This window comes from Ascaphus truei, chromosome 17 (assembly GCF_040206685.1).
Source record: "Ascaphus truei isolate aAscTru1 chromosome 17, aAscTru1.hap1, whole genome shotgun sequence".
NCBI lineage: Eukaryota > Metazoa > Chordata > Amphibia > Anura > Ascaphidae > Ascaphus > Ascaphus truei.
This window is the reverse complement of record NC_134499.1, coordinates 39,559,095-39,576,133: the sequence shown is the minus strand read 5'-3', so window position 1 is coordinate 39,576,133 and position 17,039 is coordinate 39,559,095. Positions and strand designations below refer to the sequence as shown.

The following is a 17,039-nucleotide window of genomic DNA, read 5'->3' as shown; positions in this document are numbered from 1 at the left end:
ATGCTCCACTACGCAAAATAAGGGTACGGGGGGCCCACCTTCCATGGGTTACACCTGACCTTATAGCACTCTACCAGCTCAGGGATACCTTGTGGAAAAGCTACAAAGTAACTGGCACTACCAAGGATCTCAATCACTACAGATGCCTGCGGAATGTGTGCACAAGGCAAACAAGGCATGCAAAAGCACAATATTACTCTGACAATCTCCACCAAAACACATCAAACCCAGCTAACTTCTGGAAGGTTATCAACAATATATTCCAGCCTCTTAACCATCAACAACCAAGTAATATCACTAAGGGGGATATTACTCTGACAAATCCCACTGACATTGCAAATGCATTCAATGATTACTTTGTGGGGTGTGCCACTAACTTATTAGCGAAACGCAGCCCAAACCACAAACCTGAATCTCATCCTGGGAGTGCCCACATAGCCCCACCCCTTCCCAACACTGCCCACAATTTTCAATTTGGCCCAGTATCTGAAGAGGAGATTACACAAGCGCTTCTCAAACTAAAACTAAGCAGCCAATGCGGACCCGACTTGTTACAATCTAGGTTCCTACGACTTGGTGCCCCAGCCATTGCCAAACCAATTGCTTCCATAGTCAACTCTATCCTGTCTGCAGGCCATATCCCTAAGACCTGGAAAACTGCCAAAGTTGTCCCAGTCTTCAAAAGTGGGAACAAAAACACTGTCTCAAACTACAGGCCAATCTCACTTCTCCCAATTCTATCCAAAGTCATGGAAAAATGTGTCCACTCCCAATTAAACGACTACTACACCAAGACAAATTTCCCTAGCCAATTCCAATCTGGCTTTCGTCCCAAACACTGCACCGTAACTACCCTGCTAAAAGTTTGCAATGAAATCCAGTGTGGAATGGAACGGGGACAACTTACTGGTGCAGTATTCCTAGATTTTGCAAAGGCTTTTGATACAGTTGATCATGCTATCCTGCTTTAAACTGGTTTCAGTCCAACCTATCAGGAAGATCCCAACATGTGTCCATCTCAGGCTCTAACTCCAACCCCCTGGATATCACCTGTGGTGTCCCGCAAGGCTCTGTTCTGGGGCCCCTACTCTTCTCAGTGTTCATTAATGATCTTCCCACAGTTTGTAAGGAAGCCTCAATACACATGTATGCAGATGACACAATCCTATATGCACACAGCCATAGCCTCTCTGACCTTCAACACATACTTCGGTCAGACTTTTTGAGACTCGAAAACTGGATTTCCCAAAACAAACAGTTTTTAAACACTGACAAGACTGTAACAATGGTATTTGGGACCAAGACTAAATTCTTAAAGCTTCCAGCGACTGAGCTCCATATTAGAACCAACACTAACACCACCCTAACTCCTGTTACCAGTTTTAAATACCTGGGCTTATGGTTTGACTCCCATTTAACATCGGGATGCACATTGATACCCTGACAACCAAGACCTATGCCAAACTAGGGGTACTTTACAGGAACAAATCCTCCCTAAGTCTCCTGGTCAGAAAGCGTATCGCACAGCAGATGCTAATGCCAATTATTGACTATGGAGACATAGTATATGGCACGGCACCTCAAACCCACCTTAGCAAACTTGACACCCTCTACAATTTAATTTGTTGTTTTGTTCTCCAATGCAACTACAACACACATCACTGCGAAATGCTCAAAGAACTAGATTGGTCATCACTAGAGTCTAGGCGCAAAGTTCACCTTTCCTGTCTTGCCTTTAAATTCTTTATGGGCAAGCTACTCAGCTACCTGAACAAGCTCCTCACCCCTACCATATGCAGCACCTATCATCTGAGATCTGACTCCAAAAGACTGTTCATGGTCCCAAGGCTCAACAAAGTATCCGGCCGTTCCTCCTCTTACCGTGCACCCCAAAACTGGAACAACCTACAAGAGACTCTCACATCCACCACCAGTTTAAGTTCTTTCAAATCTAAGGCTGTCTCACATTTTAACCTGGTCTGTAACTGTTTCATACGCTCATAATATATATTTTCTTTAATTGTGCACACAATGTCTTGTATATAATGTATACCCTGTTCATTTATGTAAGTGTATTTGTAAACATGTATTATTTGTCTTAACTCTGTGCCCAGGACATACTTGAAAACGAGAGGTAACTCTCAATGTATTACTTCCTGGTAAAATATTTTATAAATAAATAAAGTATACAGCACACTGACAGACGGAAACACACACAGCAAATTGACACACACATGCATAACACACTGACACACAAACACACAACTGACACACACACCTTCCCACAGCAGCACATAGTAACTCCTCCCCTGATGCCACAGGGGCGACAGCCTTTGCTGCCTGCTCTCTCCCCCCCCCCCCCCCAGCCTCTGCTGCCTGCTCTCTGCTCTCTCCCCCCCCCCCAGCCTCTGCTGCCTGCTCTCTGCCCCTCAGCCTCTGCTGCCTGCTCTCTTCCCCCCCCCCAGCCGTTGCTGCCTGCTCTCTGCAACCTCCACTCCCTCCCCCCTCCTCATTCCTTTCCCCCCCTCCCTTCCCTCCTTCTCCCTCATTCTCCTTCTCCCTCATCCTCCTTCTCCCTCCTCCCCCCCAGGCTCCCCAGAAACGGAGGCTTTGGACTCCTGTGGGCCTCACAGGTAATAGCAGCACGCGTCACAGTTTCCCATGGGCATAGGGAAAGGGGGTTACAAACATTTGAAAGCAGATTTTACAGCCTTTCAGTATGCAGAAGATACAATTCTGCACTGATTCCTCTGTATCACCCAAAGCCTACGACAATAATAATCACCATTCTCTAAACAGAAGATGTATAGTATGTAAAAGACAAATGCACATTCATATTTGACAAATAATGGTTAGGACTGGTTGGTGGAAGCCTTTTCTTAGATAACTTTACACCTAATGTATCAGCAAAGAAATGTTATCACGTGCAACATTATGCAACCATGGGAAAAAGAGGATCTTTTGTAGCATATTCTTTCATATAATATTCCTTTGCTGAATCTTTCAGGAAAACTCTTTTTTCCATTCCCAGAACCGCCTTCAATTCTGCATTATACCATCACTGGCATGGGAGCGGTCATGACAAAATCTCATGATACGGTGAATCAACACAGCCACAATATACATGTAAAATAACAGGATTACTAAGTATTAGCACAGCACATGGCTCGTGGCAGAGAGTAAACCCGTCACTTCGTTCCCGATGCCTGGATTGTAAATTAATTGTGGACATTCTTGTGGATCCCTATACTTATTTCCAAAAAGTCCAGAGAGAGCAGAACAGCTCACCCAGAAAAGGAGAAACAATGCATTAGCGCAAAAATGTATGGAGTATTAGAAATATTTGCTAGAGAATCTTGTCTCATGGATTTCCTACTTACAGTGTGTAAGATTTAAAAAGGCACGTCTCCCAAACTGTGGGGAAATATTCTAGAATAGATGTGTGGTAACCTCAGAATGAATGGATAGAAAGAAACACAGTACAGATCTGTATGTAAAAAAAACTTTATATCGTAACGAATAAAAATGTATCACATTCGGTACATTATAAAAATGCGCATATTGAAAGTTAAAAGGCGCAATTGGGTGGACCCCAAGGGGATCGCGCCGTGGTTGTGTTGTCTCACTCGTAGTCGCTGTTGACACCTCCACTTCACTCTACCCGGTAACTTGTGGCTTGAGTTCCGTGTTCCGCGTCACTTCCGGTTGTGTCTGACAGCATCCTGCAACCTCTCGCAGCGGATGACACGCCTGACTCCTAGGATGGGTCCGGCTCTACGCGTTTCACTGATCCACAGCTTCATCAGGAGCCGATACCTCCCCCCCACATTACAGCTACTATTTATACACCATACATGTTCTGCTTACCTTGATGTCCCTCATCGGGTGGTGACGCGGTGACTCGCAGTTTCCACATGATTCACGTTTTCTTTTTACATGCTTTTAACCCATTTTTATTCTGTACGTCCATATCTAACCATTGCTGTTATCCGACCATTTTTAAAATAATACTATACTATCAGAGCTCCTTACGCTTTCCCTCTTTATTCCTTATTAATCACCCATAGTTAACCCCTTAAACATGTTAATGTCACTAGATTATTTTGGTCAGAGGATGAGCTACAGCTACCAGCTGCATAGTCCCTGATTGCAAGCAGGAGTACTCTGAGAAAGAGTCACACGGGCAGTATTGGGCAGATAAAGCAGTATTTGTGAGGGCGCCCATATCTTCATAACGTGTGTAGAATTCCAGTATTTGTGACAGTTGTTTCCAGTCTCATGAGCTCATGTTCAAACGGGTCATTTTGTGCTAAACTCGGGTGCAAACACTGTGAGTATAAATGGCTGATGGCCACGAAGCCGCCGTGATAAGGTCACAGTGGAAGTGCTCTGGAGCCCACCACGATTCAGGCAAAAAAGCTCTAACAGGGGCAATCGTTACTAGGTGGTAATGACCTCACGGACATGTCCTAATGTCTGTCTTCTTTGAACATATTGATCTGATTATGCCAATAGTTGACACCAGGTTAATAAATCATTTTAATGAACCCATTAAGTGCTAGACGAGGTTTGATAATGACATTGACAATCTCACCTCTTCCTGTGTATTATTTGGATTTTAAATTAAGAGTGACATCTAGTGGACAAGCTGTATGATCACCTTCATATCTTATTACATTCTAATAAATGTAATAACTGGATGTACTGGCTGATGGAGCCTCATTGTGTTCTTCATTTGTTCTTGTTGTCTTATTTAAAGTAGCATTACTATGAAAGAGGCCTTCATGTGGATTAACAACCTTCATGTGGATTAACAACCTGTAGGACTTAACGCTAGTAGGTTCAACATAGGAGCAGACACTCAATGTGGTACCTACAGTAATAGGAATTATTTTCTACCATACAATTTGCATAAGGAACACGTGTATTTCCCACCGTACATAATTATCTCAGCTGTGAAACCATACAATTCGGAAATGTTGCAATTCCTGGCAAAATGTCATTTTTTACTTCAATGGGATTGCCAGGATTTTGTGACCTGTCCTGTTTGGTGCTAGTGCGACTTTAACATGAGAAACGTGAGCTAAAGAATGTCTCGTGTGCGTGCAGCCCGGCGTGTTCTAACGCGCTCCAACGCGCTCCACACACAACAAGCAAAACTGGTAAAGAAAATATGCACGGGATCAATGTTATTATTAAATAGAAATGATCTTGTATAAAATGAGTCCAGTATCCATAACAGTAGATAAACTAATTTGAAACCAGCTGTCCATTTTAAATTCTGTTTATTTGTATGTTAATGGATGGTATTCAGTGGACCTATAACATGTACAAAGCTATTCTTTAATGAGTCAATAAAGGAAGTCCGTGTGGAGGTGCTGAATCTACTCTAGTTGTAATTAGCAAATCCTTTCCTCATGATAATGATGTGCGTTTTGATCCCCTGCTTTACGACAACACGTGACTCATATACTATGCTGCCCAATCAGGAAGTGACTTACTTGTAGGGCCTATACAAAAAGATCTAGGGCGGCCCTCTCACAAAAACTTCTGGGGTGTAGCAAGAAAGAATGTGTCGTCACCCAATTCATCAGAATAAAGTGCACAATAAAACAATCACCGGTCAAATGTGTGAAAATGAATAAAAAAAGTGCAAAGAATGTCACATTCCGTGTGATAGTGACATTAATAACACTAGCGTGTGCGGTGGCAGTAATACCAGTGAAAAAAGTGAAAATTAATAGTGCCAGATAGGCTAAAATAATAAATCCACCACTCAACCCTTAAGTACGAGACGGTTTCAAATATCTCCTCGTATGCGATGTCTTCGAAGAATAGGGGAGCGGCACCGTAGGAGACGAAACAGAAACGGCGCCATAGAGCAGTAACGTTTCAGACTGGGTGGTAAAGATGTCGGATAATCCTCGAAAAGTTCTACTCACATTTAAGCAAACAATTCAAGCAAATCTCAAATCAGCGGCAAATGGTGGATGAACGCTCAGCTGGGTGTGAGAAATCTCAGAAGAGAGATGAAAGAGAGGCACAATATAGTGAAGACTGTATAAAAAAAAAGGTAGAAAACGTTATAATACAAAAGCCTTTAGAATGCGCCCTTACAGGAAATTCCTTCTTTCAGCATTTATAACAGATGTGTGAGCCGGGAACTCCCAGGTTGGTGGTGAGTTGGGTCTCACCACCACGGTGTGCTGGTGCCTGCTGTGACACAACGTCCGGGGGTGTCGCTTCCGGTTGTGGCCGCCCAGAAACCAATGACGCGACGATCACAGTCCTTTTCGGTCTCTCTCAGATTGTCGACAACGCATTTCGCTGAGTTTCCAGCTTCCTGAGTTAGAGCCTGATGTAGGGCCACCAACAGCTTTCCCGGGACCCATGAGTAGAGTCTCTACCTGGGCCCTAGGCTGTTGATCAGGGGAGTGGGGGAGCAGTCCGCTAGCTTCCTGTTAGTGGCCCTGTGAGTCCCCCTCTCTCTCTCTCACACACTCCCTCCTCTGTCTCACACACACCCCTCTCTCACACTCCCCCCTTCTCTCACACACTTACCCTCTCTCTTTACCCCTCTCTCTAACACACACACACACCTCTCTTACCCCTCCCTCTCTCCTGTCCCCCCTCTCTCTTACACCCCCCCCCCCACTCTCACTTCTCCCCCTCATTTCTCTTCCCTGTCTCACTTTTTTCTCTTCCCCTCCCTCTCTTCCCTGCTCTCACCCCCATGGGCCCTAACTGTGGAGCACGGGTGCGGGGTTGGTCTGGGCCTTACCCGGCGGCAGAGAGCTGAAGATGGGCCTGACTTCTAGCTGGGCCCGTGACAGATGTCCTTGTGCTCCTTCCCTGTTGGCTGCCCTTCTTACATAACAAAAAGATCGCTGACGCTGAGTAGCACAGAGAGAGGGAGAGACAGGGGAGTGTGGCCTGTCACCGGTAAATATCCAATTCTTGTACTTATAGGTTGGGAATCAGTCTAGCTCAGAGGTGGCCAACTTCAGTCCTCAAGAGCCACCAACAGGTCAGGTTCTAAGGACATCAGTCAACGACTGAGCCACTGATTGAGCCACCTGTGCTGAAGCAGGGATATGCTTAAAGCCTCACCTGTTGGTGGCCCTTGAAGAATGGAGTTGCTCACCCCTGGTTTAGCTGATTAAGCAGAAGTCCCCGTCCCTTTTTTGTACCAGTTTGGGAAGCAGGGGATCCCCAGAGCTGAATCCCATTACTTAACAGTAAATCTAGAGCGGGTACCTCCAAAATCCCCCGTGTGAAGCAGGCCTGCGTGACGCGGAAGATATACACTGCCATTTGGTTTCCCTGGAGGGAACAGGAACGCACTACTTGTACCGATACGTATCTCGTGGACCTGGGCGCTGATAATAATAATAACCTGGCAGAGGCGACAGCTGCATCAAAGAGGCAATCCTGTAAAAAATCCTAAACATTTTGGGGGGGTTTAATATATGCCGCCTTTGATTACTTTTGAAAACTAATTACTTAAGCTGCCAATTGATTCTTTCTCCAGTGATCGATCAGAAAGAGCCTGCTTCTCAGGGTTCACTAAATGTTAGGGTTCACTAAATGGCAGTCTTTCAGTTTCAACCAATCCTTCAGTCAGTGTATCTCAGCAGCTACTGTATAATGTATTCTTATATTACTAAGGTAACATTATCTATTGTTACCGTTTGCAGCTCAAACTGCTGGGATTATTGGCCACAAATTATCACAAACAGGAAAGTGTTACAAAGATCTTGCACTGCCAGGGAAGTGAGCTAAAACCTGCTATAGAATTCAAAGGAAGCTCAATATATTAAAATTAGTTAAAAACAGCAGTAAGATTTGAATAAAAACAAAATGTAGTAAGTATTATCTATAACTACATAACTGATTTATTTAAAATAAAAAACATGTTGGGAATTGCATGGATTGCTCCTATAAGGCTATCAATACTGATCAAGATGTTGGTTGTACTATGTGAAATAGTATATTTACTGAGAAATGGGGTTATAATGGGCTAGGCTTCATTTTATTTGGCTTCTTTAGGGGTCATTTATAAAAGTATCCAGGCAGCAAAACAGGGATATATACACCGCAGGGATATATACACCGCAGGGATATATACACCGCAGGGATATATACACCGCAGGGATATATACACCGCAGGGATATAAACACCGCAGGGATATATACACCACAGGGATATATACACCGCAGACTGATCAGTGAATTCCATTCCCACTGAAACCAGAATAAAGCAAAATATGTGGCTTTCTGTTATTAATTCACAATTGTAGCAGCGTGATCTATGTATTACTTGGGACAATAGCTGTGTATTCTAACATACAAATAGTATATTGTACAGCAACATAAATGGAAGAATTGTCTGACACCGTGTCACTGACTATGGGAAGTTTGCACTGTAGTTTACGAAACTGAACGTTGGTTTTGTGGAAACATTATTGTACAGGTTGGGCAATTTCGCCAAATGTTTCCAAGCATTAAAAGTCAATGTCCCTTGCACCCAACGCAAAAGCCGATGCAGCAGGTCGCATGACCATTTCTACACTTTTTATACTTCTCATTTTGTGTTATTTCACTTGACGTTTGGTTTGGGCGAAATTCCATATGCTGCCAGTTCGTGGTGAAATTTCTCCTAAACCGGACATACTGTACATACAAACAAGGGGATTCTGGCGCAACAGCCAAAAGTGGGTCCCAAACGAGTAGTATTAAAAATATTCCTTTACTGATCCATCTAAAAAAGTGGAGGCACTCACCCTCCTACGCGTTTCGTGTTACAAAAACACTTTATCATACTCCTTGATAAAGTGTTTTTGTAACACGAAACGCGTAGGAGGGTGAGTGCCTCCACTTTTTTAGATGGATCAGTAAAGGAATATTTTTAATACTACTTGTTTGGGAGCCACTTTTGGCTGTTGCGCCAGAATCACCTTGTTTCTCACATTTACCTCTCTACTCCAGGCTGCACACTCACCAGGACTTCAGGATCAAGAGATTTCTGTGAGTACTTTCTCATTCATGATTGCTCAATGTGAGTCCAGGGACCATCCCAATGAGGGTTTGATGGGGGTTGTTTAGCCTCACACCTTACCCTTTAGGGAATATTGGCCCACCTCTGGACTTTACTATTTACAAGCAGTTTATCCATATCCTTAGCCAGTCCTATTTTATGCATACATATTGAAGGGATTCAGTGCTGAAGCGCCTTTGTCACTTGGAATTTGGACCATACTGTACATACACACTCCAAGACTGATTTAAAACAATGATTATTCCTTTTTGGCTTGGTGAAATATTTTGCGAGAACGCAAATTTAAAAAAAAGGTGTTCGCGACTGCGCTTGGCATCGTTTCGCACATCTCTCCCGATCATCGTTTCTGCCTTCTCTTCTTCTGCAGACATGGAGTGCAAATAGAACCATTTCCTTCTAAAATATTAAACATGAATTTTAAAGCAATTCAGAGAATCATAAGAATAAAATATTCAGGCAGCAGTTTCTTTACAAATATTTAACAATAGTGTCCGCCCCCCCTCCTCCCCCCCCCCACACAAAAACAGCATGTCGCTAAATGTTACAAACCGATTGTGACACCGAATTCAATCATTTCCTCATTATTCCACAGAAGAACTTGTACTGCCCTTTCTCCTTCTCGCTGACGGTAATCTTTTCTAAATGTCAGCATCTCACCATGAGCAGGTCACAGATATGGTCATCTGCTGGTTCTATTATCAGCGGCGGTGCTGAAAGTTGCTCGCTGGTGACAGAGTAGAAGGTGCAGAGCAATATTCAAAGGTCAGCTTCACACTTTTTTGCTTTTGAAAGAGCTTCTTCCAAACCGGTGAAAGAGATATAGAGATAATGATGTAGAAGTCACCACTGCGTTTAATGAATCGATACCGTGGCATTTTTTGCAGACAATGGTCAAGATGTTGGCCCATATTTATTAAGCAGTCTACTGCCATTGGACATCTTCCAGCTCTGGGAGACACTGGGACCCAATTGATTTGCATGGGCTGTAAAGGGTCTTCCAACACCGGGAGATGTCCAAAATCACTACTATTAGCTAGAACTGGTCTCTGACCAGCAGAGGGAGTACTGAGCTTACAGTTTTCTCTACATGTAAGGTTTGGCATAAAGTGTCACCTCTTGTTAATGATCAAGGATGAGACCTAATTGAGTCAGAAACTGTGTACATACTGGCGTTGCAAAATAAAGGGATGGGGAGAAAGACTGGAAATCTGACCGCATCAGCCAGTGAATGCATTCAGTTGGGTACTTTTCTTTCCCTAGTACTTTACATACTGGCTTTGCTGGTTTACCCGGATAATCCATGTTATTCCCCTTAAATGATACAAACCATTCATTCACTATTGTACATTTTCTTTCCGGAAGCCAGATACTGGAAACGTTAGCAGTTGGATATATGACAAAATATCACTTAGTAATGTGGCAAAATCACGTAAATAACCAAAGTCGTTTGTGCTTGTTTTAAACACTGAATCTCTGCATATTATTATTATTATTGAAACACATCATGGATTACAGGCAGTCCTCGGTATCCGATGTTTCTGCTTACCGACGAACGCGTTTTCCGACACCGCACAATGCAGTCTGCGGAAGCATTGTCCGACGCCGAATTAGCGTATCCGATGGTCACCGCCGCTGATTAACATTGGACCTGCTTTCCGACGGTCGTTAACCGACGGTGGTTGGCGGGACGCATTCCGTCGGATAACCGAGGACTCACTGTATTTCAATTACAGAGACTTTTTATTACAAGTCGTATGGAGTCTTTAGGAACCAAAAACAATGGAAGATATTGGGGCTGAAGTGCTTAATGCAGATTTAGTCGTGCAGTTCATGTTTGCATAACTAGAGTGCGGGGAACATAAGATACATTATATTTATGCAAAACAATATGATTGCACCATGAAGAACTCGATGCGGGTGGCTGAGGAGATGGTGTGTAGAACCAATCCCTAGCCGGGCCCAGACGGATTCCCTAATTTATATTGCAAACAGTTTATCAATCTGTTGCCCCCTATATGCTCTGCATGTTTCATTCAGTGCTAGCCGGTGCCCCATTCCCGGGGCAGATGTTCCAAGCGTCCATCTCACTCATTTACCAACAAGGGAGCGATCCGACAAATCAAGGACTGATACACTGATTGAGCCAGCTGTGCTGAAGCAGGGATATCCTAAAACCCTGACCTGTTGGTGGCACTTGAGGACTGGAGTTGGCCGCCCCTGTTCTAGACCTTCTCTTGTTCTGTTTGATAATTTTGTTAGAACATTTATAAATGTACAGACCATAAATAGAACAAACTGGTTCTAATCTTGTAGTTATGGACAAAATAGGTGAGTCTTTGTCCTCTGACATTACTCAAGATAGCAAACAGATGCTTAACCATAAGAGACTTCTCCTGATCTTCTTCCTTATATATGACTACAGGAAGTTCTCCCAGTAAATCATGTTTTTGTAATGTTTGGGTGTGGAGGAACTAGGCAAAAAGATGTGGTACTGTAAGTCATCAGTCGTCAGAGCAGCATATGCCACAGAGCAGTACAACAGCAGCATAGACATACATCTCCCAGATCCCAAAGTGTCATTGCCTTCTGCTCCCAGCCAGTATTAAAATGTTTGGGATGCAGGAGAGTTCGGTTCCATTCAAAGGAATGAGACTCAATTCTGCTCCATCTTGGACAAAACAATTGCATTTTTGATAGGGGCCGGAGAATGGGTGTGCTGGTCTGACACCTCATTAACCCAGGCTGTGAATGCATTAGACTTCTGGTGTAGGGTGTGATTGTCCCGGTCATTATACCTTCTCTGTTCCGTCAGGAACACTGAAACCCAGACAGAGATGCCCCCGAGGCTCCTCACAGCCGGTCACATTGCAGGGTGAGCGAGACGTTGCATTGTGAGTGGCTGTGAGGTCCCGGTGGAGGGGGGACGTCTGTCGGGGTTTCAGTGTTCCTGACGGAGGGGAGAAGGTATTGATTACAAAGACAATCACCACCTATACAGAAGTGCAGGTAGATGTTTTTTAACCTATATGTTAATTAAATTTCCATTAGCGAACTTTAAATAAAAATGTATCAAGAAATGTCCCTTTGAAGATTAGTATGGGGGTTAAAAGGTAGCGATGAACGAATATCTTCAAATTAGATGTCTAAAAACTTTGCTTAACGTCTTCACAAGAGTTCGCACTGCTTGAAATTTTTCCAATTTTGCCCCTTTTTCCAAAATGTCTTAATACATTTGCCTCCATATAGCTCCTCCCCTTGCTCCATAAATCCCTCATCTCATCGTAGACCAACGCAACCATATGTTAAAGTAAGCAAGTGGTAGGAAACAGGGTTCCAACAATCGATGCTCAGCTGTGAAGAATCACTATAGAAGTGATAATGTCCTGAGTGATAAAACAAGTCTTAGAAGAACCACTTTGAATCCACTCTCTTGAGTATATAAAGTTCAGTGTGTCTATTGCTATCTCCAAATAGTGAGGGGGACCTGTGGTGTTGAATGTGGGTCAGCTATGAATGCCTGACCCCATAATATATGTCACAGTAATAAATGTCTCCCTGGAGAATGACACAATCATAGTATAAACACCCAATCGGTATCTGAAGGAGTGGGGTACTCACGGTTGAGAAGTGGTGGGTCTGTCGGCGTGCATCACGTGTAGTGTAAGTAGCAGGAGGATTTCCAAAATGGAACGAAATGGAGCACAGCAGCAAAGTAAGGCCCGGGCCATAGAGGTGTGGGGAGAGCGGAGGCGCGCTAACGCTGAGGCTCGCCTGCTTCAGTCAGCGCGATTGCACGGACTTGCAGGCGAGCCAGCGTGCGCGAAGGGAGCCGGGGGGAGGTGGTTGGAGGCGGGGCAGTGACGTCGCTGGGCCAATCGCCCGCGACGCACTGACGTCAATGTCTCGGCGCCGACGTCATGGCGCCGTGACGTTGACGCTGCTGTGCTGTGATTGGAGGTTTTCAGCCGACAGCGCGCTGAAAAACAGCTTGGCGCTCGGCTGAAACCTCCAACTCGTCAGCACGCCTGCGGACGCTCGTGTGAGCCCCCTCTCAAGGCATCCTCATTGAGGATGCAGGGGCTCAGCGCGGAGCGTCCGCACGCTTCAGCACGGCCTGTCCGTCTATGGACTCGGCCTAAGGGGGCTGGACACCGGTAAGTATGAGGTTAAAAATCTTTTAATCCATGGTAGACATCATGGTATGGGATGAGTAAAATCTCTAACGCGTTTCGGACCGTCGCCCTTTGTCAAAGAGAATATTTACAGGTCGTGTCTGTCATATGTTAAACTTCCACAAAGAAGATTATTACATAGATGCAGCCTGTCATAAGTATTATTATTTTTTTTTGAGTGACTTGCACCGAAAAAAATCCCAAACATTTTTTAGGTCTTAAAACATATTCCTTACGTATTTGCTAATGAAAAACGGTGTGATGTTTTAGCCAGTGTCGCCAGCTTGGGAAACCAATATGGAACATGCAAATTACGTTTTTGACTTACAACATTTAATGTCATGTTTTACAGGGTTTTGTATTGGCGAGTCACTATTGCCAGTTCTGGGGACACCCTGACTGCCGAGATACTTACAGTTTTGGGGTGCCGGCACACTTGCTGGGCATTTAAACATGGCGGTCGAGCAATAGGAAGCCAAAGTTATGTTTTTATGTCTGTGTGCATAAAAACATTCGCAAAACCAGTGTAATCACACTTCATTCTGAAAAGGAACATTTCCATTGCTTTCAACTGATTTTTGTTAAATAAATCATGACACGGTGTAATATGTGTTGTTGTTCATCTGAGGTTGTATTTACCTAATTTTAAGACCTGCTAAGGAACAGATGATTGTTATTATGTCCTGATGTGTAAAACAATAGAATTCAAAGAGGGTGTACTTTCTTTTTCACACGCATTAATATACGACAAACTTACTTCAATCACAATTAGGGGGGAAAAAACTCTCCCCGCACCCACGACCCTTCACCACCACTTCTCACTCAATCCACCCCACACTGAATCCCCCTCCCCCCCATGCATGAATTTTAACATGGGGCACGGTGAGAGGCTTGCTCTGGTCCCGCGTCGATGGAGCATCCACCAGTCCCTACTTCTGGTGCCCCGCGCCGACAAGGTAAACAGGCAGAGAGTGGTCGGCCTCAGAGTGAGGGCCCGGGCGGGGGCGCAAGTATTTACCCCAAAGATCCGCACGTGGCTCGCGAGACGTGGGTTGCAGAACCCGGTAATAGGCGATCTAAAAGAAGATACAAGCTGCAGCTACGCACGGCCGGGTGTCATTATGTTGCATATCGACATAGAGGGAAGCAGCCTGACGCTTATAAACTGTGTCATGTCAAAAGTATTTTGCATACGAAACACGGGGAAATCCATAATGGGAATCAGGAGCAGGTAACCGGAACCCCAGTAACACATCAAACAGCTTCAAGGAAGTTATAATAAAAATCAAGTGGTCACTGCGAAAGTCCGTACAGAAAGATAGCAAACTTTGTTTGTTTTTTTGTGGAAACATTTGGAACAAGTGAATAACAATGTTAGGTCTTATGTAGAGATGAGGGAACCCGTCCAAATCCGTTTCCCGGGTTTTCCTGAATTTGCCATTCAAAATCCGTTCCGCGGTGTAAAATCCGCTTACGGATCTTCACCGTTTCAATCCACGCGGATTGATCCGCCATTGGATACAATCCGCGTGCGGAATGCTGAATCAGCGGATTCTTAAAATCCGCGGATGGATTGTCGGTGTTAAAAAAAAAAAAAAAAAATTATCTGCAAAAGGCGAATCGCCATTTTTGAGACTGACCCGTACAAATCCCAGACCAAAGGAACCGCCTGGTCTCCCGGCTGCGGATCCAGATCCGCCCCAAAAATGTGCGCATCTGTAGTTTTATGGGCCCGTGGTTTTGCTTCCCTTAATGTTGTTAATTGCTGAAGTCCTCCATGAAACCTACATTAAAAGAATTTGTGGATGCATGGCACAGTCTTCCAGAAGAGGTAGAAAAAAATGCAAACAGCGTTGCGGAAAGGTTTATTATGAATCTAGTAAAGGTTGTGAGCTCCATAAAAGTTATTTTCCCCCGAATGTAACACGTTTTAACTGCTGGAAATCAGCCCACGAACCTGCCCAGACTACAACCCTGTCACCAAGATCAGGTTTAGCTACATTTTAGTGAGACTGTCAGTGAGTCAGCGCATGGACGCGGCTGTGTTTGTCCCGCCCAGTCCGCTTGTATTTTCAGCATCTGCCGCAGAGCAGGCTGGGGTCCATTTTCAACCTGAGGTAGCCTTGTACGACTCTCTAATGCTTAACCCTTTGGGGGTTGGGGGACAGTCACTACGCCCTAGGCACTGCCACTCCAGAGGCCGCAGGCCGTAGTCACTACGTCATGCAAAGAGTGTGTGGGGGGGAGCAGAGGGGCGGTGTGTGATATCACACAGAAGGGAGCAGCCAGAGGCACACCCCCGCCCCACCTGCCAGCTCACCATGTTTACAAACTACTCACAGGTGTCTAATCATTGTGATAAAGATATAAATCACCTAGATTTAACCCCTTATATATATCCCCTCCGTTGGTTTATTTTATACCTAAATTCTGCATCTTCAGGGCAAACCCGGATTATAATTTTTTTTTACAAATGTCCATGTCTTATAAATATGAATCTATCCCGCTTGCTAATGTATCTCTGTCTTCAAATATATACTTTGCTTTATATACTTAGATTGTAAGCTCTCTGGGACAGGTAATCTCTTTCCTTATGTTGTCTTTTACCTGTTGTGCTTCCCCCATTGTTTGTACTTTCTTTACCTTGTATTGTAATGTTGTAAAGTGCTGCGGACACAGTTGACGCTGTGGAAGTAAGATTAGACATATTCATATGTATCCAATACACAACCTTCCATCATTGTACTGACTTCTGCTCACAAGACTGAACACTGAATAGAAAAGTTATTTTGCCAGTATTGTCTTTTTTTCCTACTCTACATTGGTCTTTTTAGTACTGTTGCTTGTTATTTTTTGTAGCTCGCCTTAATGAATGCTCAACCTGTATGCAGTGTACACACAGTATTGTGAATGTAGTGTGCACACAGTATTGTGTGTTTAGTGTACACACAGTATTGTGTGTCTCCCAACTGTGCACTGGCCATGTGCTTGTTACTAGAATTCTTTTCTCTAACTTACACAGAATCATTTATGTGCTCATCGTCCTAATATTATGTAACCCCCTCCCCCCCAGCCCAGCCTACACTGAATGACGTCATGCATTCAGCAGTGTTATCTGCTCACACTGCATGACGTTTCCCTCTAAATGAAGAAGACACAGACCAGCTGGGCTGAAGCAGCTGTGACGTCACACATGTTGCAAAATTACCATTGGTTGCTTAATCCCGGAAAGTGCAGAACCCGCTGAGTGCAGAGGGAGTCCCCTGTCCCGCTGCCCTGTACCCCTGTCCCGCTGCCCTGTACCCCTGTCCCGCTGCCCTGTACCCCTGTCCCGGTGCCCTGTACCCCCTGCTCCCCTGGGACAGAGCTGCACACGTGAGTACACAAACTGCTTATCTAAATACTGTTACTGTGATTACTTTGATATATTTGCATTGTGCTCAGGCTGATCCCCTGTGGTGATGGGATTTGGCACTAAAAGGACATTTAACTTAAACCGATGTAATCCTGTTGCCTAATAACACACCCTTAGCGTGAATGTGTATTTTAGGTTTTATTAACCGTGATTTAATTACATAATCTACAGAATCAACGGCAAACGGAACATTTATTTAACGTTAAGCAGCAGACAGGAGGCTGTGTGATAGTTTAACAGAGTTAAATAATATTTGTTTTATATATCTCAGTCACTTCTTCGGGAATTTGGGAAATATTTGGGTCTCACATGATTATTTTTCTGTGTATCTTTAGCTCAGGATCAGACAGATACCAAATATTTAATAACACAACCTAGTTGCTGCACAAGTTTT

The 17,039-nt window shown here is 44.2% G+C and overlaps 1 protein-coding gene across 2 annotated transcripts in view; it reads left to right on the top strand.

Annotated features, from left to right (window-relative positions):
- TMEM40 (transmembrane protein 40) overlaps positions 1 to 17,039 on the top strand; it is a 98,176-nt gene that overhangs the window by 57,830 nt on the left and 23,307 nt on the right. Inside the window, exon 1 of one of the 2 annotated variants that reach the window (XM_075574899.1) lies at positions 16,371 to 16,605. The exons of the other annotated variant lie outside the window; for it this stretch is intronic. The gene's annotated coding sequence lies outside the window, so the exon portion shown is untranslated. Of the gene's footprint in view, positions 1 to 16,370; positions 16,606 to 17,039 lie in introns of those variants that run through there. 2 annotated transcript variants of the gene reach the window in all.